Source organism: Ambystoma mexicanum, chromosome 13 (genome assembly GCF_040938575.1).
Source record: "Ambystoma mexicanum isolate Mex_15411 chromosome 13, UKY_AmexF1_1, whole genome shotgun sequence".
Classification (NCBI taxonomy): domain Eukaryota; kingdom Metazoa; phylum Chordata; class Amphibia; order Caudata; family Ambystomatidae; genus Ambystoma; species Ambystoma mexicanum.
The window spans coordinates 69,624,890-69,647,156 of record NC_090938.1 but is presented as its reverse complement, the minus strand read 5'-3'; positions in this window follow the sequence as shown (position 1 = coordinate 69,647,156).

Genomic DNA, 22,267 nt, shown 5'->3' with positions numbered 1-22,267 from the left:
TTGTATGGTAAATCTGAAAATATAGTATGGGTAAGTCTTAGTCCAGCTAAATCTAGAAAAAGAGTTCTAAAATCATACGAAGATATAGAAACAGTTGCCAAACATGATCCCAACAGCCAAGACATTTTAAAAAACAATTTACTGGACACATACTACCCAAACAGGAGTACCACTTTGGAAACTATGTGTCTATACCACATAGCCCAAAACTACACATACAAAATAATATAAAACCTGATGAACAAAACCATAAATACAAAGTGACAAACTGTGAAGGCAGCTTAGTAAAACTCACCAAACCAAATTTAATTAATCATATCAAATTGTCATTAAAGACTCCCCAACATAAAGAAGCATATTACATGTCCCTGCTACAACTCTTCAAACCATGGAGAAAAGAAGAAGAAATACTAGATAACTATGACTCATATGAAGACGCTTTCAAAGCAAATGAAAGCAGTATAACTGATGTAAACTTTGCACAGTACAACACAATGTTGCACAATGAACAGCAACACGAAGAAGAACTCCAGGCCCAACTAGATAAGGACACCCCTGACAGTAGTCAACCTTCTGTCACAGGAAGCTAAGAACCACGGGGAGACTCACTAATAACAAATGAGGCAGAATTAGCTATGATAGAAGTAGAAAACACCATGTGTCAGTATGAAGATAAAGAAGACTTAGCTATACTACAATCAAAGCTAAACAATGAGCAACACAGCATTTTTCAAGAAGTAACAAAAGAAATTGCACATGGTGTACAACATGAAAACAAAGAATGCACCTGTCAAAATTACAAACCTATACTATTGTATGTCAGTGGTGAAGCTGGTTCTGGCAAAACATTCCTAATCAAAATCATCAATAAGTTCCTTCAACAATTGACAAACAACAAACTGTCAGCTGCTGTCACTGCCCCCACAGGTTTAGCTGCCTACAACATAGGTGGTGTGACTTTACACCGATTACTACTCCTACCAGTAGAACACCAAAACAAATTAGATTATGACAAACTTTCTGCAGAAGCTGCAATGGAACTATGCAGAGTATTGAAACAAATGTAAATGCTACTAATAGATGAAGTGAGCATGGTCTCCAACCTGATGTTAGCTTTGATTCACCTCAGATTACAAAAAGTACTCAAAACAAACTAAGAAGAGCTCTTTGCAGGAAAACACATTATTGTTTTTGGAGATCTTCTTCAATTGACACCAGTAAAAAGTGAGCCTATTTTTAAAACATTAGGACACAAACTCTGCCGTAAAACTGTTGGCAGCATTGGAAATGTCAACCTTTGGCAACATTTCCAATACAGAGAATTAACAGAAAACATGCGCCAATCTGCAGATCTCACTTATGCCAACATCTTAAAAAGTATCAGAGTTGGTATACTTTCTAAAGAAGCAGAAGCAATATTGAAAACCCGGCACATTCATGCACTTTATGGTGATAATGCATGTGCTACAGATGTTATGGAACAATTAGCCCACAGAAATGTCAATTGTATGGCCTTAATGCCAACTTTTGCAAGCTGTTTCAAATTCAATGAAATAATGTTAAGTAAAGAAATACAACCAATAATGGAAATTAGCGCCACAGACAAACTAGATGTACATGGAATGACACTACCCATGTGTGACCAAGCTACAACAAGACTAAATAGTTTAGAAAAATCAATCTCAAACACAGCATGCTTGGAAAAGATATTAAAATTATCCTTAAATTGCAGAGTAATGATGAAACGTAATCTTGACGTGGACCAAGGACTAGTTAATGGAGCACTGGTTACAGTTGTTGGCTTTCAAACATAACCACGTGACAACAAAATTCAGTTTGTCAATATTCTCTTTGACAAACTTTCAGAAGTAAAAAGAATAGGACGCTCAACAGCTCGATTCCTTCTCTTCAAAGACATGTATGTACGCAGAGAACAATTTTCTCTAACTCTTGCATATGCAGTCACCATTCATAAATCACAAGGTCTTACCCTAGACAAAGCAATGATAGACATTGGTAACACAGTCTTTAAAGAAGGCATGAGCTACGTAGCACTATCACACTTACGTACACTTGACAGTCTATTTCTAATCAACTTTGATGCAAGCAAAATAAACACTGATATTCCTTGCATTTTAGAATACAATAGACTTCGTTCTCTATACACTCCCCATCTAAACACATATTCTGTTCCACAAAAAGGAAAACATTATAAAAGAAAAATACATCAAACAGAAAGGTAACAGGATGTCACTGCAAATCCTCCAAAGAAAGTAAAAGAAAGTCATACTTCATCAAGTGCCACAAGCAAAAAATAATCAATTAGGGAAAGTAAACCAGGTACTTCTTCAAAGAAGGAAGACAAACTCCAAAAAAAGCAGTCAGATACAGAACTACCTGGTCCATTTAAACTCTCAAATACAGTTGGTGTAAGTTGCTATGCAAATGCAGCAATGGATATTCTATTTCAATTACCACCAATTGTTGAGAACATTTACTTACACAGTACAGACCCATTGTGTTTGCAAATGTTAGTACTTCACAGAAATGCAGCAAACAATCCTGACAACATGTATAGTGTTTATGGAATAAGACAACAATTGGACTACTGTGCTGGAATGGTGAAATTCACTATTAAATCACAGGAAGAAGCACAAAAATTTCTAATGTACTTACTGTTAGTACTGGAAAACAAAAACATACCTATAAATGAAATCTTCCAGATTTCATACATGTGGAAACATACATGCACTCTCTGCAACAATGTGACACAAGAACAAATCCCCAATGAACGCTTTGTGTATATATCAATACCTAATTGTGAATCTGTTCCATTTCAGCAACTTGTACAAAATGCAAACCATGGTAGATTATGTTTGACCTGCAATTCAGATAATCGCTCCACGTTAGTAACACAAACACATAGTAAATACGTAATACTAATGCTTCTACCTTACAATGCAGATGCTACCAAAAACAACTGCAAGCTGACTGGATTCACACATGGTCAAATATCACTTGGTAGGAAAACCTTCACAACAATAGGTATAATCTACAGGAGCCACAACCAATTCAGGGCACTACACTGGATATATAAAAAAGAAATGTGGATGGTTTGAATGTAATGATAGTACCACTACTCTAAAGCAGAGATTACCAGCAAATCTTACAAACGCTTATTTAATGTTCTTAAAACCAAAATTTGATAACTAAACTGTACTTAAACCTTAAGTACACTTGTAGTAAAAAATATAAACTGTCACAATATTCCAAAAGCTATCTAACTGCCCAAAGATGCTACAACAACTAATCAGATAAATTAATACCACTCAAATAGAGAAAGAAATAGACAGTTAGAATACGCCAATTGGTATCTAACTGTCCCAAAATTTATATCCAAACAGATAAATAAATACCACAAAATTATATAAAAAAATAAACAGTTAGAATACGCCTATTGGTATCTAACTGCTCCAAAATTTTACAATATCCAAACAAATACCTAATATCTTACTGCTCCCTAAAACAATCCAATGTAAAAAGCATTAGCCAGAAACAACAAGTAAACACTGAAAACAAACAAACCAATAAACTGTAGCATAACAGAAAAAGGGTTTTTTTTTAATCCACCATGGACTTTTTCTCCTCCCACAGACCCAATGATTTTAGCAACAAACACAGAAACTGAGCAAATTGCACAGTACTCTGGTTTGTCATCTACTAAATATGAGGGTAAAAAAAGAAGAAAATGTTGATTGTACAATGTAATAAGTCTTTATAAAATACTAATACTAACATGCTATTTTCTTTTATCACAGAAATGAACAAGAAAAACATGAACTCCCGTTACTAAACCAAATATTAAGTATAACATGATAAATACAACCATCACAGCATATCACACCCATACTGGCTTATAACATTGTTCCTTATAAATTTGTTTTTGACCCAAAGTTATAAGCCACTATGAGTGTGATATGGTGCGGTGCTTGTGGCCAGGGCATAGACTCTTGGGTGCATGGCATATGAGTGTGATATGCTGCAGTGGTTGTGGCCAGCACCCAACATTCTATACCCTGGCCACAAGCACTGCAGCATATCACACCCATAGATTCAAGCACTGCAACCATTTTAATGTCTGCGGACACAAGGAAGTTCCTAGAACCCATTCAACTAGCCAGAGGACGATACAGACAGCGTCCTCAGGACACCCCCATTTTCTTTATGTAAGAACATTTCAGGACACAGCGAGTGTTCTTAGAACACTTTCAGCTTGCCAACGAACAATACAGACAATGTCTTCAGGACACCCCCTGCGAACATTCCAGGACCCCACGAGTGTTCTTAGAATACTTTCAACTTGACACTGAATCCATTCTATTTATTTAAGAACATTTCAGAACAGCCGTGTTGTCCGCAGACAAATTGAACACAACAAAAGCGTCTAGCACATAAATAAAATACAACATTGCAGCTTTCTTATACTCCCCCACCATCCCCAAACACTCTTACACACCAACACACTCCACTAAATACAATTTTTAAACCAAGTTTCACCTTGCTGTCCGCGGTCGTCCGCGAATGCAAGATGTCAGGCGCCACCAAAAATCTGACGTGCTCCATGCCCCACGCCCCACGCCGTCCAATCAGCGAACACATCAGATGTCCGCGGACATCGCACAAGCCGCTCGGCCAATCAGGGCACTGTCCGCGGAGCGAACCGGGAAGTCCGTCCGGAGCGAACGGAGATATCACTCATTTTTGTCTTACATTTTGGTCATTTTAAAAAAAACTACTGGACAGATTTACACCAAATTTGCAAAAGCATGCTTTCGGGACCAAGCCCTCACTCCTGCCGCAAATTTGGTGTAAATCCATCAGCGGTTTGAGCTGTAGCCGTGCGCAATGTTTTTTCCCATTATGTCTATGAGAAAAAACAAACGTTTTGGGACCCCCCCTATAACTTTGCCCCCCCTGGACCAAACCTCTCCAAACTTTGCAAAAACATTTGCAAAGTTTAGTGAGGATTCGTCCAGAGGGAGCGAAGTTATAAGCAACCCAAAAAATGCTCTTCCTATGGAAACACCAACTTAACCATAACTACATGGACGCTACTGCGTCCATGTGATATATATATATATATATATATTACACTGCCCGCGGTGTGTGGGCGTGTAGTTATGGTTACGTTGCTAAACTCATATGAAGGGCACTTTTTCGGCAGCTTATAACTTCACTCTCCCTGGGCGAATCATCACAAATCTTTGTAAAAAAAGAGTATATGGCCCACTATGAATTTCTTCGCCAGGTTTGGTGAGGTTTCGTTCAGGGGGAGAAAAGTTATAGGGGGCTTCCCAAATTATTTTTTTTTTCATAGATTCAATGGGCAAAAACTTTGCGCATGGCTACAGGCCGAACGGATGCACAGATTTGCACCACATTTGCTGCAGGAGCAGGGTCTAGGGTCAGAAAGTGTGCTTTTGTGTGTTTGATGGGAATCCGATCAGTACTTTTGTTGCAAACATAAGAAATGTAAGTCTCTAAAAATGAGTGATATCTGGGTCCGCTCTATGGACCCATTTCCCTGTTCGCTCCAAAGACAGAAGTGCCATTGGCTTGTGGTGCAGAGTGCTGTCGGAGAACTTTGGATGCGACCGGTGGTTGGCTGTAGGGAAGGGTGCTCTGCGTCAAAGTTTTTTGACAAACGCCACCATGGCGTATTGATGGACAGTTCCCCCGGCGGGTCTGCAAAATATACTGTACGCCATGTGTTTGCGGCTATACGGGAGGCACAAGGTAGGGGAGAGAGAAGTGGTTAATGTGACATATGTAAATAGGTGGAAGAAGATGGAGGAGTGGCTGCAGTATTAGTGCGTATTGCGCCAATCGTGGATACTGCGAAAGGCGACTACTTTGCGCGGCGATTGGAGGCAGCTGTCACAACGACCAGATAGTTTCTGGCGCAACCTGTTTGCGGTGACATCTTTCCATGGTGAGTGGTGGCAGGTGAATTTCAGAAGGGGAGTGAATTGCACATGGCATAGGTTGGGTGGGAGCGCGGGTGCCTGTGCTATGCGGATGGATAGCGGTAGTTGGGCACATGGTGGCATGCATGGGTGCATGAAGTTGCGGTGGGTCTGTTGAAGGATTAGACAATTGGGTGCATCGCCGAAGGCAATAGGCTGTTGGCCATGCACTGAAGAGTATAGCGCTTCAGTTAATCCATCACAGCAATGCATGTCTAATTCTGCATCTGGTATAGGGGGGAGCTTTCATAGTGTGAAGTGTGTGCAAATTGGTAAGGGTAGGGCCAATGTTGCGAACAGTATGTGGGTAGATGACAGTGAGACAATAGTTTGTGAATGGAAGTGGGTATGGCAGTACTATGTGAATGAACGTGCACAGGGGTGCAGGAGACAGAGTTTTATTTGTACAGTATGGTAAGTTTTGAAATTGTGTCCAGCATAGCTCCATGGCTTTATGCAGGTTGGGTAGGAGTGGTGGTGACAGTGCGTTGTTTGTTGAGTGTTGTAGTTGGTGACATAGTGACATGGTGACATGTATGGTGGCATTGCGGTGCAGTGGGTGCATGCAAGGCCTAAACTATTGAGTGCATGGCCGAAGTATATGCATTGCAGTGTGGAGGTGGGGTAAGAGTGTTGGTGCCAGTGGTGCGTATGTGCATAGTGGTACTTGGTGGTATGCGGACATGCATGGCTGCATTACGGTGTGGGGAATGTGTGCAAGGAGTACACCCACTGCAGCAATGCAGGTTTGACAGTGCATTAGGCACAGGGTGGCGATCTTTAGAGAAGGGGTGTGGGGCACATTGTAGACGTGTTCCAGCAGCACAAGTGAGTAGCAAAGCATGTATTTTGCATTCCCTGGTTGTGGTTATGTTATGTTATGTTATGTTAAAGGTACTTGTATAGTGCACCGTCACCAACGGAATTGGTCCCCAGGCGCTCTGGTGGATTGGTAAACAAGAAGGGCGGTTGGGTTAGTCGGGAGGAGGGGAGGAGAGTGGGAGAAGTGGTGTGCTGTTGGCAGCTTCAGCTCGGTATACACCGAGTGTTGGGCTTTGGTGCTGGTATCGGATCGGGCGAGGCCTCGAGTGCTGTGGGTGATGATTATGTGTTGTTGATGTGGTGTAGTAAAGTGCATGCGGATTGCTGGGAGAGAGATGGTTGTGTAGCTTTGTGTGGGTTAAGTATGCAGAGGATTGAGGGTTGGGTTAGTGGGGTCTGTATACTGGTTCAGATATTTATGGTTCAGTTAGAGTTTGTATATCTGTGGGTTGGGTTGTTGCTGGTTCCTCGTGGGCCGATTCGCTTTGTTGGTGCTGCACTAGGTGAATATTGTTTCGATTGGTAGGTGCGTCGGAACCTTCGGGTGTGGGACTGTGTAGGTAATACCTATTCTCAGGTTATGTAGTGTGACACTGGTCGGTCGAGGCTTTGGACGGTTCAGGTTCAGAGTGGTGTTGATGTGGCGTCCTAGTGCATTCGTCTTGGTGAGCTTGTGTATTCAGTTGTTCGTTTCCTTCTGTCCTGTCTGTCTTTCCGTTGGTTCTTTGTTTTCCGTGGGGTGAACATCTTTGGGGCTGTTGTTTAGTTATAGTTTTTTTGTGTGGTCGGGCTTTGAGCATTCTGCTGTGTATTGGTGGACAGTGTGTAGTGATAAACAATCTGTTTCTCAACCACTGGATTGGGGCTTGTGGTGCAGTGCTCCCTTTCCCTCTCTATGTTTTGTCCTTAGCGCTGTTGGGGATGGTTATAATTTAGGTTGTGCTCCACTTGATGATACGTCCTAGTGTTTCTGTCTTTGTCTTGCTATGTTTACGGTCTATGGTTGTATTGCGCTGTCTCCCGTTCAGTTGTTTAGAATGTTGTGGGATATTTACCTTGGCTTTTTCCCAATGATTGATCGGTGTGTATCAGGGTCTCTCTATGTTCTTTGAAGTTTTAGTTGTGTGTGTGCCCCTGTGGCTGGTCTTTCTAGGTTTGACATGAAGAGCCAGGTCTTGAGTAATTTCCTGAATAATAGGTGGTTTCTTGTGTTACGTATGTATTTTGAAAGGTCATTCTAGGTTTTCGGGGCTTGGTGAGAGAAGGAGGATCCTCTAAGTTTTCTTTTGTTGTAGGGTTTCAGTTCCAGGCGGATGTCCATGCTTGATCTAAACGTTCTTGTTGGATGATATAGGCGCAGTTTGTCTCTTAGGAACTCAGCGCCTTCGTTGTGTACTGCTCTGTGCACAATGCACATTGTTTTGAATTTTATTTGCTGTTTAATTGGTAGCCAGTGTAGTGTTTTCAGCGCTGGTGCAGTGTGTTCCCTACAGGGTAGTTTCAGGAGTAGTCTGGCTGCAGCGTTTTGAATGCGTTGTAGTATTTTTAAGAGTCGGTCAGGCATACCTAGGTATAGGCTATTGGCGTAGTCTACTTTGGACATGACGAGGGTGATGATGGTGGTTGTTTTGTTGGCGAACGATAGGAACAGTAGGATCCTCTTTGCCGCTCGCAGGAGGAAGAAGCATTTCTTGAGGAGAGCGTTTACTTGTGGCTATAGTTATATGTTATAGTTGCAACATGTTACAGTTTTTGGTGTACGGCAGGAGATGGTGCAGTGGGAAGTTGTGTAGTGTGGTCACAGGGTGCAGTGTTTATGTAATGTGAGTATGGAATAGGGTATGGTTGAAGTGCAGCTTATATGTGCTTGGATACTGTGCTGTATGCACATTTATTGTAGTAGGCCTAATGTTGTGAAGCTGTTGTGCATAGGTTCCCAGTGAAAAAATACATTGTGAATGGCAGTGGGTTGGTGTGGTGCAGGCTGTGGTATGTTTGTGGAGTCTGCTAATTCACGTTTAAGTGAATGGGTGTTTCGTAGTGTTGAAGATTTGGGTAGAAGTGCCACGACGTATGTTACGTTTGTCAATAATGTTAGGTGCCCATATGGTCGCAAGCATGCATCTATGGTGTTGTGGTGGGTGTTAGAAGGGCTACGCTGTTGTGTGCATGGCCAAAGGTGTGCTGGGTGCGCCTCAGGATCTTTGTGGATGCTGCAAGCATGCATTGTTTAGCAGAAGTTTGTGGTGGAGGGGCTTTGGAATGAAATGGAACATGTACTGAGAGTGCGTAACCGTAAATATGGAGTGGTGTACAGAAATTATAGTGTACAATGCAGAAATTTTGTAAGTGATTCCTGCATGTGTGTTTGAAAATTTGACAGCACCCAATGGGGAGTGCAGCTCAAAATTTCCTTGCAAAGGGAAGAAGTATTGTGTGTAATGTACTGGGCCGTGGCCCTCACTGTAGATGAGAAAGCGCACGTTCCACAATCTGCCATTATGAACATGGTGGACATGGAAATGGAATTGTGGGAAATAAATAATAACTCAGTGTTTAGGGTGTGGTTGATAGGAAAGGTCAGTACCACTTTGTCCCAATATTGTGTCGTGAGGTTGGTGGAGATGGAGAGACGCACAGTGCTTATCATTGGTGATACCTTTTTGCGCCATCTGCACAGGTGTTGTGTGCAAAGAGGCATTGCTGGTAATTTCAGGTTGGAAGGAGTGGACGCTTTCCGAGGCTGTCCGGGTGACTGCAGTTTCGGCGGGATGGTTCTCCTTTGCAGGTATGTGGCATCCATCACAAACATTGACTTTGTTGTGGTGGACTATGGAAGTCTACATTTGGGCTACATGTCATGTGGGCGTTTAATCTGTCACCTGAAGAGGTTGCTGAACGCAGTGATACAGTTTTTTCCTACTGCCAAGTTCGTTTTCTCATGGATAACACCATGATGAGTATGGGCCCATGACCGTGTAATTTGTCCGGACACAGAGGTCGTAAGGTGTGTTATAAACAAAATTCTGCGTGAATTCATGCAGACTTCTGGAATGTTCTCCACGCACTATGAGATCATGAGGTCGCAAAATATCCGTAGAAATGGCACTTATTTGAGCGCCATTGGCAATTCCTCTTTCTTTTACACTGTGCAAGAAGCATAGAGCAGATTGCAGTAAAAATGTGAGGAGAGGGAAACAGAAATGCATATAAAGAGGAAACAATAAAGTTGCTTGCACGCACATAAAAAAAGTAAAAATAAATAAATAAAAAACCTTGACACATCTATGCTGGAAGACACAATCCCCTACCCAGCTTGATATTGAATACCCTGCCAACCCCGGACGCCCCCCTCTCTAACATGAAAAGAAAGCGGATTCTGCAGCACCTTCAGGATTACACGTGCCACATGTGCATGCTTTTACTGAAGTTTGTAGTGGACGTGCTTTGGAAGGGCACGACACGTGTAGTGTAAATGTGTAATGGTACATTTGAAGTGTAGTACAGGAGTGACAAATGGGATGATGGCGGCGTCAACGCAATTGGTGGATGCGTGTGTGTCCATATACATCCCTTTGAGCCCTACTACGAGTTCCCTTTGCGGGTCCTTCCTTAACGCCTGCTTTTGGCAGGCGTTAAGGACGGGACCTGCAAAGGGACACCGGGTTCAATAACGGTACCGTCATTTACAGTACCGTTATTGCCGCCTTCCCCCTTCCCATTGAGCCCTATGGGGGCTCAAATGGGAATGGGGAATGGCCCTGGTGAATGGGGAATTACCGGTCCTTCTGACCTCGGAATAGACCGGTAATTACTCCATTCACCAGGCCGGAGTAGGAACGATTTTGGAGGCAGCCATGCCGCAAATAGCAGCGTGGTTACCTCCAAAGTCGGAATGAGGTCCAGGGCCTCATTATGACCCTTGCGGAATGGGTTTACCGGCACTGGTAATGGTGCCGGTGCCAGTAAACCCATTCCACCCTATCACGAGGTTCCCTTGCGGGACCTGGAACAGATGTCTGGTAAAACCAGACGTCCTTTCCAGGTCCCGCGAGGGGACCAAGGAGCTAATAACGGGCCCGATATTAACGGCCCAGTTATTAGCCCAATCCCCATTCTGATTGAGCCCTAAGGGGGCTCAAATTGGAATGGGGAATGGTTTTGAGAATGAGGAATTACCGGGTCCTCCAAGGTTGGAATGACCCGGTAATTCCTCATTCACAGACCACGAACCCGGACACGAATTTGGAGGCAGCCATGGCGCTAATAGCACCATGGCTACCTCCAAACTCGTAATGAGGCCCACTGTCTTGATAGTGGCTGATGCCTTTGTGGAAGATCTGTTCCAGTATGCCGTCGAACAAGGCTTTCATGGCAATTTTGATTTGGAGGGAGTGGAAGCTTTGTGGTGGTGTGCCGATGTGTGCACCTTTAGCTCTATGCTTAGAATATGGGCATCCTTACGAGGTTGGAGGTAGCCATGGTGCTATTAGCGCCATGGCTGCCTCCAAAATCGTTCCGACTCCGGTCTGGTGGATGGAGCAATTACCAGTCTATTCCGAGGTTGGCGGGACCGGTAATTCCCCATTCACCAGAGCCATTCCCCATTCCCATTTAAGCCCCCATAGGGCTAAATGGAAAGGGGGAAGGCGGCAATAACGGTACCGCAAATTGCGGTACCGTTATTGACCCCGATATCCTGGTAAAACCAGGCGTTAAGGAAGGACCCGCAAAGGGAACTCGTAGTAGGGCAGTAAAGGATTACCGGCACCGGTGCCCTTACCGGTGCCGGTAATCCTTTACCGCCCACCTCGTAATGAGGCCCTATGTAGGCGAGTGGCCACTTTGGCGACTGTACTTTGTGTGGTCATGCATTATGGAGCATTGCATTTGGGTTCCATGCCTTGTTCCAGTCATTACCGTCAATTGAAGGATGTGATGAAAGTAGTGCAGCGTATTTTTCCCACTGCCAAGGTACTTTTCTCAAGTATACCACAAAGATTACTAAGCACCTATTGCAATGATTGTTGTCAACAGCTAGAGGTTTTGAAGGGATCACATCAACAGATGCATGTATAATTTTGTGTCCATTTGTGTGGGGTGTTCTTCTGCATCAATGACCCCATTATTTGTGGAAATGCACAGTTGTTCTAAGGAAATGGCATTTTGTTGTCATCCATTGGTAACGCAGTTTTCTTTGCTGTTCTACAGGGTGGGCCTCATTACGAGGTGGGCGGTAAGGGATTACCGGCACCTGTAAAGGCACCGGTGGCGGTAATCCCTTACCGCCCTACTACATGTTCCCTTTGCTGGTCCTTCCTTAACTCCTGTTTTTTTCAGGCGTTAAGGACGGGAACCGCAAAGGGACTCTAGAGCTAATAACGGTACCGCAATTTGCAGTACCGTTATTAACGCCTACCCCAATCTCTTTGAGCCCTATGGGGGCTCAAATGGGAATGGGAATGGCCCTGGTGAATGGGGAATTACCGGTCCCTCCGACCTCGGAATTGACCTGTAATTGCTACATTCACCAAGGCGGAGTCGGAAGGGTTTTGGAGTCAGCCATGGAGCTAATAACTCCATGGCTACCGCCAAACTCGTGATGAGGCCTGTTGTGTTGAAGAGTTTACTGTAATAATGTGATAATGTGAGCAGAAAAAAACACAAAATCAAATAAACACCGAAAATAAGGTGTTTCTCTAGAAGGATCTGCAAAAAGAAAAACAAAAAAACTCTTTTCAGAGCTGCCCTTTACAACAAACTCTCCCTCGGGTTCCCCCTACCCTGGTTGGAAGGCATTCCCGCACGCCTGCATGCAGCACGAAAGCCACATCCGGGGATTTTCAGGATGTCGGTAATGGAACTAGGACTTTGGAGGCAGAGGGATTGCACAATATTGTCTCTGGACGTGGTGTGTACGCAGAGGGCTGTTGTACAGAAATGATACTGCTACTGTCATGTCACAGGCCCCAGAACACAAACACCACACCATCTAGTGATGGGGCAATGGGTCACTTGACTCACTTATGTCACTTTGGGACCTATAAACACAGGGGCCCTGGCTGGACTCATTCCTAGTGCAGTTGGCACCACGCTCATATAGAGATGTGAGCAGGAACACTTTATTTCAGTGCAGGAGTGCTTTTATTTTCCAAGAGCTTTCCAGGAGCTAAAAGCCTTTATTCCAGAGAACATCCTCATGTACTGACTCATCTGGTGTGGCTCCCTCTGCCTGGTCTTCATGTGCTGACTCATTGGGTGTGGCAGGGTATGGCAGGCAAGCTGAACTTTGTGGGCGTGGCTTCAGAAGATCAGCTTTATAAGCTGCTCCACCCTTAAGGCCGGTGCTTCGCGTTACTGTGCACTCGCGTGCAACGTGATGCTCACCGCCGCTTGGACCAGTTTACTTACCTTTGAAACCAGATGTACTCCTTCATACTCACCTCCAGGAAACTAGTGCTTCATGACTTCATCTGCAGACTCATCTCCTGACATCCAGTGATATTGATCCCGACGCTGCAGCACCGCACTCCGCATCCACGAACTCGGACACTGTGAAGAAGAAGAAAGCAAGGCTAGAACATCTGTTCTAGGGCCACACCACATTTAAACCCCGCGCTCCCCCTAGTCAACCACTTACCATCTACTGTACCGCTGCAGCTTCGTTCCTCATTCCCTCCGGCTCTCGCCTCGAGCTCCACTGCTTCTGCCAGGGCGGCAACATCAACTGCAAGGGAATAAAGCAAAAGAGCAATCTTCAAAAGTGGAACGGACAACAATACAAGACAACACATTTTACAATACAACAAAAACAGACAAGGAAAGACATAGGCAAACAGGAACACTTACCTGAAGTAAAGTGGCTTAGTCGCAGCAGGACTGGACTACCACATGCAAACGACCAGTGAAGGACCTCGGTCCAGATCATACAAGCGCCCTTGCCAGAAGCAGCAGGACGGAGTGCTCTCCAAAACTAATCAACAGGAGCAGTCCTGAGCAGTATCACGTATTAACACCAGTCACCACATAAGCGCAGAGGGCGAAGTCGGACCTGAGCGGCCTCACCCCCGGGAGGGCTGCAACCATGCCCCAACGCCTCCGCAGAGACCAGGTGACCATAACATAACACATAGCCTCTTCGAATCTCTGCCTGTGCGTTATGGAAACTTCTGAAACAGACCAGTTGGCCCGATTACTGGAAGAGTTCCGGGCTGAAGTTCATGCCTCAAGACAGGAAACCAATGCCCTAAGGAGGGATCTAATTGTAAACCGGGAGCAGACAGATGAACTAGCTAGGCAAATGCGCCAGGCACAGCCAGTCCAGGTCCCACTGCCGGGGTATGCCCCTCCTGTCGCGCCTCCAGAGCCCACGCCAGTAAAGGTGGTTCTTCCTGGGGGGTTCAACCAGCCCCACCAGACCGCTTCACAGGTGATCTGAATAAGTATGCCAGCTTTATGAATCAATGTCGCCTACATTTCTTGTGCAGACCTGGGGCATTCCCCAATGATCAAGCAAGAGTGGCATTTGTACTTTCATATTTGGGAGGTAGTGCAGCGGACTGGTCAGTACGCTTGGTAAACCAGGATGATCATTTGCTTCGAGACTTCGGAGGTTTCCAGCGTGAAATGGAGAAAATATTTGCACAGCATACTCAATGGCGGGCTCTGGACAATGAACTGCTATCACTACTGCAGGTTAATCAAGACCTACTAACATATATCGCTTCCTTCAATCATCTGATAGCACAAACTAACTGGCCAGAGGAGAAAAGAACTACACTCTTTTGGTGTCCGGTCATTTGGTCGAAAATAAATGGTCGAATGACCATTTGATCAAATTAAAATGGTCGAAAAAAAAGGTCGAATTTATTTATTTATTTATTTATTTATTTCTTTATTTTTTTAGTTTGGTTGCTTAAAAAATATTTTTTAATAAAGAAAAAGGGTGGTTGAGGGGGGAACCCCCCCATAAAATAAAAAAATAAAAAAATAAAAAAATTCGACCTTTTTTTTCGACCATTTTACATCGATCAAATGGTCATTCGACCATTTGGTTTTTGACCAAATGACTGGTCACCCACTCTTTTACCGAGACTTGCGAGGGGAACTTAAGGACGTATTAGCCCAAGTAGTAAATCCCCCAGAAAGATGTGCTGAATACATCAACCTGACAGTGCAGCTCGATCACAGATTGCAGGATTGGAAGATGGATCGGGCCAAGGCCGAAGGGTGGTCAGTTTACGTGCGACCCTGTGAGAATCAAGCCGTATCACACGATCAGTCCGAGCCAATGCAATCGGAGGCTTGCGGAGCCCACTCACCTAGGCAGAAAGGGAGAAAAGGAGTCATCAGCAGCTTTGTTTGTACTGTGGTAAGGCAGGTCACTATCTGCGAGAATGCCGGGTGAAACCACCTAGGAAAGCAGTTGGAACAACTGACAAGGGTGAAGAAGAAGAACAGGACTAGGGAAACTCCAACGCCCAGCAAGCGTAGGGGTCCACTTGTCGAGCGGTGAAAAGGAATCCATACAGACATCACATCTAGTCATCCGTGTGCTCCTGGTAAACCAGAAGCAACCATCAAAAATACATGCCTTGGAGGCATACATTGACAATGGGGCTGTGGGAAATTACATGGACCAAGATAGGCTTTCCTCTCCGACAGAAGCAGGTTTCGGAAAACGTCACAGCAGTTGATGGATCTCAGCTATCATCCGGCCCAGTGATGCATTACACCGAGAAGGTCACGCTTCTGTGTCAGGACGGTCACCAAGAGGACATCACCTTTGATCTCATTGGAGCTCCTCAGTTCCAGATGAGATTGGGAATGCCATGACTGGTGCAGGGCCGTCACGAGAGGGGTGTAGGGGGGGCAAACTGCCCCGGGCCTCGCGCTTGCTGGGGCCTCGCGGCCCCCTTTCCTAAGTGGAAGGCAGCACAGTCTCCCATGTCCTTTATTCACACAGGGGACTGTGTTGCCCCTGCAATGATTTTGCTGTTTCTTGTGAAGCCGTTTGGCTCTGCAACAAACAGCAAAATAATGGGAGACAGCAGGGCTCAGAAGTGGGCTCTGCTGCCTCCCGTCATTCAGCTGACAACGTGGACATGCTGAATGACAAGAGAGGACTCCTCTCCTGACAGTCAGTGTGTTCACGTTGCTCAGTGTGACCACGCTGACTGACAGGAGAGGACTCCTCTCCCTCTCCTGTCAGTCAGTGTGTTCATGTTGTCAGCGTGATCACGCTGACTGATGGGAGAGGAATTCTCTCTTGTCAGTCAGTGTGTTCACGTTGCTCAGCGTGACCACGCTGCTGACCGATGGGAGAGGAGTTCTCTTGTCAGTCAGTGTGTTCACGTTGCTCAGCATGACCACGCTGACTGACAGGAGAGGAGTTCTCTCTTGTCAGTCAGTGTGTTCACGTTGCTCAGCGTGACCACGCTGACTAATGGGAGAGGAGTTCTCTCTTGTCAGACAGTGTGTTCACGTTGCTCAGCATGACCACGCTGACTGACAGGAGAGGGCTTCTCTCTGGTCAGTCAGTGTGTTCATGTTGTCAGCATGATCACGCTGATTGATAGTAGAGGAGTGCTCTCTTGTCAGTCATTTGTTCATGTTGCTCAGCGTGACCATGCTGACTGATGGGATAAGAGTTCTCTCTTGTCAGTCAGTGTGTTCACGTTGCTCAGCATGACCACGCTGACTGACAGGAGAGGAGTTCTTTCTTGTCAGTCAGTGTGTTCATGTTGTCAGCGTGATCACGCTGACTGATGGGAGAGGAGTTCTCTCTTGTCAGTGAGTGAGTTCACATTGCTCAGCGTGATCACACTGACTGATGGGAGAGGAGTTCTCTCTTGTTAGTCAGTGTTTTCACGTTGCTCAGCATGACCACGCTGACTGACAGGAGAGGAGTTCTCTCTTGTCAGTCAGTGTGTTAATGTTGTCAGTGTGATCACGCTAACTGATGGAGAGGAGTTCTCTCTTGTCAGTCAGTGTGTTCACGTTGCTCAGCGTGACCACGCTGACTGATGGGAGAGGAGTTCTCTCTTGTTAGTCAGTGTTTTCACATTGCTCAGCATGACCACGCTGACTCACAGGAGAGGAGTTCTCTCTTGTCAGTCAGTGTGTTCATGTTGTCAGTGTGATCACGCTAACTGATGGGAGAGAAGTTCTCTCTTGTCAGTGTGTTCACGTTGCTCAGCGTGACCACGCTGACTAATGGGAGAGGAGTTCTCTCTTGTCAGTCAGTGTGTTCACGTTGTCAGCGTGATCACACTGGCTGATGGGAGAGGAGGTCTCTCTTGTCAGTCATTGTGTTCACGTTGCTGAGCGTGACCCCACTGACTGATGGGAGAGGAGTTCTCTCTTGTCAGTCAGTGACTGATGGGAGAGGAGTTCTCTCTTGTCAGTCAGTGTGTTCACGTTGCTCAGCATGACCACGCTGATTGACAGGAGAGGACTCCTCTTCTGTCAGTCAGTGTGTTCATGTTGTCAGCGTGATCACGCTGACTGATTGGAGAGGAGTTTTCTCTTGTCAGTCAGTGTGTTCATGTTGCTCAGCGTGACCACGCTGACTGATGGGAGAGGAGTTCTCTCTTGTTAGTCAGTGTGTTCACTTTGCTCAGCATGACCATGTTGACTGACAGGAGAGGAATCCTCTCCTGTCAGTCAGTGTGTTCATGTTGTAAGCGTGATCATGCTGACTGATGGGAGAGGAGTTCTCTCTTGTCAGGCAGCATGTCTACTTTTTAAGTGTGCATGGAGGTAAGGTAAGTGTTTTTTATTTTAAATTAAAAGTGTATACGTGTATTTAAATTAAATTAGTATGTATATGTGTATGTATGAATGCATGCGTGCATGTTGGTGTTTGTGTTAATGCTGTGTTTGGTTTTATGTATACATGCATGCATGGAGTTTTGTAACTGGTGGATGAATGCATGTGTGAAAATGGTTTTTGTGAGTGTGTGTTCAGCACCACCCCTAAATGTAGCTGCCCTGGGGGCCACTTCATTAAGGGGTGGGTTCATGGCATCAGAGGTGCACCTAGGCTAAAATGTCAGTTGGGAAAGGGGACTAACACTTCAAATGTTGGAAGAGACGCTAACGTCAGAGGCTGTGAGGAAAGGGCAAACTTCCTTGTGTGGGGGTACCTAACATCTTTCCACATTTCGAATGACAATATTCTGGTGAAGCTTCAATGTTAGAAGCAGCTACCTCTTGCCTTCCTTTCTGAAACGTCACACTTAAGGACTGCTGTGAGAATGAGATATCTCATGTCACCACTTCCCTTCTAATCACTCCCCTATAATGCAAGTGCTAACCCCACATCACGATTTCAATTACCTAAAAATGTATGGATATGAATGCAGGTGCTAACAGTGAAATGACTTCTCATGGCCATGCTAATCCCTATGGCAATTCTCACCCAGTTCCTGCCCTCCCCACCCAAAACACCTCCTCACTGGAACTCTTTGAGCTAGCCTTAAACATGCCTTGGCATCAAACGTTGCCCTCAATGTGCCTGCAAGTGTTTCCTCAAAAGAGTCTTCTGAGAATTCATGACTTCATTGGAGTTGTAACGTAACTGGTGTAATAAAAATGTCTTAATCAGGTCTGTCTTTGGCCACTCAATTTAAAAACACCCTGCATGTCTTTCACTGAAGTTCTTTTAAAAATAAGCATTGGCAATGCCAACCGTTTTGGCTTGTGTATAAGTATTAGGCATTTACCAAGCACTGCTATTAGCTGTTCAGGTACTCAGACCATTTTGCACTGCACTATCAATGTCCAGCTAATACCAATACAGAAGTGCCTTTCCCATGTCTATACGAATGCCCAAACTGTTAGCATTGCCAGTGCTCTTTTTGCTTTACCCTTGATGCAAAGGTCTTTGCATCAAGGTTAAAGCAAACATACTACTTGGCTAAATTGGCCCACTTTGAATGTAGGCCAATCTAGCCAGTAATAACACTTATGGTACACAGTCAGCCTGGATATACTTTCTGTGGCATGGCATTTTTACTAGCTGGCAGTCTGAACATGGTAATAATGGCATATATTGATGCATGGACATAATTAGAACAACCAGCATGAATATATTTTTATACTAGCATATCTCGCGTGGAAAGGCGGCATGAAATCTATTGGAAAATGTTCCTATGCACAATTTGTGATTTGCAACTATTGGGAATTTCCATGTGCTTCCATACAAAACCACTTGCAAACTGTATGGATTTCTACACAATTTTGCAAAGAAAGTGCAGTAAAATGCATACTTTTAACCCAATGTTTCAAACATTTTCTTGGAAGTGAGAACCCCCTCAAGCAACCCTTGTTTGGTTTGGGCTCCCTCACTGTGCTCTGTTGATCCTGCCTAATTGGCACAAACATTTAAGCCTCTTAAATTCAGAAATGTACCAGCCTCCACTGTACATCATCTGTCACTGTGTATGATGTGTGTTTTAATGCACACACGGGGCAGGGTGCGCCTTAATGATATGATATGGCCTTTATAACGTGCCTGTACACAAGTGTTTGCAGGCGCGACAAGGCAAGGAGGGAGAAACAAAAGAGTAGGACAAAACACAGATCTTACTAGGCCTTGTGTCATTCAAATCGCGCAAGAGCAGGGAAGGGGGAAGGGGAGAAGTGCCGAGGGTGGGGTAGGATGCAGAAGTGCAGGAACAAAGGAGAAACAAAAGTGCAGCCAACGGGTGGGAAGTGTGGGTACTCATAAGTGCAGCCAACGGGTGGAGAATAAGTGCAAGAGAGGGGACTGTAGCGTTACAGATACAGACCACAAGTGCAGCGGAGCCAAGAGGCAGTGCAGGATTACAACAGGACAGGCAGGGACCTGGGCCTGAATTCAGAGCTTGACCAGGTGACCAGTGCATGGATCAGTCAGTTGATCAGCAAGGGAGAGGAAGAGAGAAGGCAGAAGCAAAGAGACAGGTCTTGAGGTGCTTCCGGAACCGGAGATGGTTCTCCTAAAGTTTCAGCGAGGCAGGGAGCTGTTTCCAGAGGGAGGCCCCAGCCGAAGAAAGAGATCTGCCCTCAACTCTTTGCTTGGAAAAGTGACTGACCCTCAAAGAATTGGAGGTGGCACAGTGGAGAGCTCATGCCATCTTATATATATTTATTCATATGATAAAAAAGTTAGTCTGGCATGAACCTTTCTTCAGTAGAGAAATCTAACTTTGCTGTAGTTGATTTGGAGTTGTAGTAATAAACCATGTTTGGGCTCCTGCACACAAACTCAAGGGTAGATTTCTCGAGTCTCCTGTTTGCGGATGTGCCGCTGCTGGCCAAGTGCAAAATATTGTAAGGGGACCTCACCAAATGTTTTGCCCCAGGACTCACCACATCTTCTTACAGCCCCTGGACTGGAGACCCACAATCCCAGGATTGACTGGCGTAAAGGAGTTCTGACCTTTCCCAAGACTGTGCTGACACCTGCTATAGCAAGGGATTCTCATTAAAAGGTCTTACCAACCCAGGTTCGTTGAAGAAAGAAACCATACTGAGCCTCACAAGTTCACTACCACCTGAATACCTGGATTACCAAGATGTCTTTCAAAAAGTGCAAGCGAACACCCTGCCTCCGCACAGACTGTATGACTGCCAAATTGATCTGGTACCTGGAGTTCAAGTTCCCTGCAGCCAAATTTACGCCCTAACAGAACAGGAAAAACAGCATCTTAAAACCTACCTTGATCAGTATCTGGCAATTGGCTTCATGCGTCTGTCCAAGTCCCCTGCATCCTCGCCCCTCTTTTTTGTGCCTAAAAAGGAGGGAGACCTGAGAACTTCCATTGACAACAGAGCACTTAACCAGATCACGGTAAAAAAACAGTACCCGTTACCGCTTATCCCTGAGCTCTTGGATCAAGTCAAAAATGCTCAGACATATACAAAACTAGACTTACTGAGGGTTTACTATCTAGTAAGAGTCAAAAAAGGAAACAAGTGGAAGATGGCCTTTCGTACGAAATATGGCCTTTATGACTATCAGGTTATGCCCTTTGGACCTATGCCCCAGCTCCGTTCCAATTATTCACGAATGACATGCTCCGCAAATGTTTGGACGTCTGCGCTCTTGTCTATATTGATGACATTCTTATCTATTCGACCACCAAGGAGGAACACGTCAACCATGTCTGGGCAGTTTTGGAGAAACTACGGCAACACTGGCTATCTGCCAGTTGGAGAAATGCTTCTTTCATGTGACAGAGGTAGAATTCCTCGTCTTTATTCTCTCACTACGGGGCGTATGCATGGACACGCACAAGGTAGACGCTATCCTTAACTGGCCCTCACCGACATCCATAAATGGAGTACAGAGTGTACTCGGGTTCGCCAACTTTTATCATAGGTTCATTCCCGGGTTCTCCCAGATCGTCCACCCAATCAGCTCTTTACTACGGAAAAATAAACAATTTAATTGGTCCGCAGAGGCAGAGATAACCTTCCAGGAGCTAAAACAAGCTTTTACCACGGCACCAATTTTACGGCATCCTCGAACAGCACTACCATAAGTGGTTGAAACTGATGCTTCGAACATAGCAATGGGAGCAGTCCTGTCACAACGAGACCCCGAAACAGGTCAGTTACATCCCGTGGCATTCTGGTCTCACAAGTTGTCAGCCCCTGAATTGAATTATGCAAACACTGATAAAGAACTGCTAGCAATTAAGGCATCTTTCAAAGCCTGGAGACATTATCTTCTTGGAGCTAGACATACAACAGTCGCCGTCGTCATGGATCATCGCATACTACAATATCTGAAGACCGCTAAAGCGCAATCATCATGCCAACTCCGCTGGGCTCTCTTCTTTGTGGAATACGACTTCGTCATCACCTATATACCCGGAGTACACAATGAAAAAGCGGACGCCCTGTCTCGCATGACTGAGGGAGAAGAGGTTTTCACTACACCAGACCCTGTGGCCATCATCCCTGAAGGACGAATTCAAGGCATGATTGCCGCAACCTCTATATAAAATGAGGGGAAATCAGGTATAATAATAGATTGTGGGGGAGCAAACCTGACCTATATATAGTATGGACAAAAAGGCTCCCACACCTCAATTAGGTTTATAGCATGTAATTAGCTGGCTAATTTTAGGATTTACACACTGACATATGACAATTCAAACACTGACAAGTAGAAGTTCAAAGAAAATACAACCTGACTTCAAAGAGCGTTATTGTAATAAAATAAACAGTTTTTAATAAATAGAAATATTAAAACCATCAGATAAAACTAGACAAAGTGACCAGTACTATAAAGTGCTTGAAGCACATCATCAAAACAATTACCATGTGCAAAATGTGCTCCAATTGTGCAAAATATACAATTAAACAGTATCTCTCCCTGAGAGATCTCAAAACAACTATACAAGTTAATACATGAACAGCTTTAA